Genomic DNA, 1,814 nt, shown 5'->3' with positions numbered 1-1,814 from the left:
TTACCACTTTTGACTTCGATGTGTTCAGCCCATTTTTTGACCACAAGTTACTCAGCAAAAAGTCTACAAATCACCGTCATCGCTCTGAAATCAGGCCCCTAAACATAAACCCAAATGGACTGTCTTTAGACTGTATTATGTCCCCACGTTAAGTATTTGGTGCAGAAATGTCTGCATCTCTTGTAAGGAAAAAAATGCAGTGGGAAAAACGTGCATTTTTACAGCATTTTTTTACTCACATTTTTGGTGCAGATTTTTCCCTACTCATTAATATGGGTGAAATCTGCAGCAAAAATGCTGAAAAAATTGACATTCAGTAGATTTAAATCTGCACCAAATCTGCAAGTCACAAATAAACATCGTGTGCATGAGACGTAAGGACTGTCATTCATTTTGCTGCAATCCAGAAACCCTTCAGGTTTTGTGACAAATCTGCACTGAAAAAAAGCAGCAAACATGCAGCGTGTGCACACAGACTAATGCGCAGATATGAGGATTTAATGTGTTCATTAGTGAATTTTTTAAAAAGTCCACTTTGGATATGAAAATACCGATCCGGAAAAAAATTTCTTCCCAATATCAAATGTCACAAAAGGTGAGGAGCTTCTGTCTCGGGACACGGAGCCGCATGCTGGCTTATTTCACATCTTTTTACTGGCACAAGTTTCTTTGAAATGTCTTGATACAGAGGCTTTTATATGTGAAATCCTAACATTGTTGCTCGCACTTAAAGACTCCTTGATGCTTTGCAGATTCCCCGAGACATGGCCACCTCAGCCATTCACACAGCAAAGTGCTTGGAATCCGGCCCATCAGAGCTGTCAGTCACATCACAAAGCTACTCAATGCCTAGTAACTGGCAGACAGAAGGGAGTAGGCAAAGGTCAGTCCCTGTCAAATCTTTGCAAATGTAATTGTACTGGCAGCTCGCGAGGAAATCACTTGTTCCCTAGCAACTTTGTGTATGTAGGGAACAGTAATTTAGTGTCCTATTATTTTCAGCGTTTCATTTCTCTTTACTTGCAGAGTTTTCAATAAAGTTGGCGCATTGGATGACTACGACCGGAGGAGACATCGGCTCCCCGGCAGCCTTCACTTATGCCTCACGCTGCAATGTTACGGAGCAGACAGCATTTCGGGGTAATCGTTGCTAAATTGTCGACGGTAAATTGCATTCATATTATCCACTTCATACCCAGGACTGATCTGTACTTCTGGAAAGATGAACACCTGAGCCCAGGCCCCATGTAGGAATCTACCAAAAGTAGAGTATCCCTGATTTTACCATACATACGGTATATGTAAAAAGAGATAAATGAAGCCGCACCAGTTGTAGGTTACTGGGTCCAAGCCTTCAGAGGACTATCAAAGATGGCCGGAAATAACTAACCAAAAAAAGGAGGGCAACACTCCAATAGCTAGAGCGCAAAAAGACAATCTGTGTATTAACCTATAAAGTGCCTTTCTCAAGCCTGAATTACCATGTTACTCCGAAAATAAAACATTGTCTTATATTATTTTTTGCTTCAAATATGTGTTATGGCTTATGTTCAGGGGATGTCTTTTTTTTTTCCATGAACAACAATCCACATTTATTCTTGAACAAAAAAAATCAACATTTATTCAAATATAGTTGTGTCATCACACACACACTGCATGTCTATATACACACACACACACTGCCCATGTATATACAGTTGTGTGAAAAAAATTTGTAAAAACTACATTTTGTGTTTACTTGTGTCATCTTTATCTAACATTTACATTTGTTTGGTGATCTACACATGTACACACACTGCACATACACATGTACA

The 1,814-nt window shown here is 39.6% G+C and overlaps 1 long non-coding RNA gene across 1 annotated transcript; it reads left to right on the top strand.

Annotated features, from left to right (window-relative positions):
- Nucleotides 1-236: 236 nt before the first annotated feature.
- Nucleotides 237-1,503, top strand: LOC143769211 (uncharacterized). Its single transcript, XR_013214268.1, has 3 exons — nucleotides 237-595; nucleotides 753-883; nucleotides 1,027-1,503. It is a non-coding gene; the product is annotated as an uncharacterized LOC143769211 (long non-coding RNA).
- The last annotated feature ends 311 nt before the right edge of the window (nucleotides 1,504-1,814 follow it).

Source organism: Ranitomeya variabilis, chromosome 4, assembly GCF_051348905.1.
Source record: "Ranitomeya variabilis isolate aRanVar5 chromosome 4, aRanVar5.hap1, whole genome shotgun sequence".
Classification (NCBI taxonomy): Eukaryota; Metazoa; Chordata; class Amphibia; order Anura; family Dendrobatidae; genus Ranitomeya; species Ranitomeya variabilis.
The sequence above is the reverse complement of the archived record's forward strand: the minus strand, read 5'-3'. Positions and strand labels throughout refer to the sequence as shown.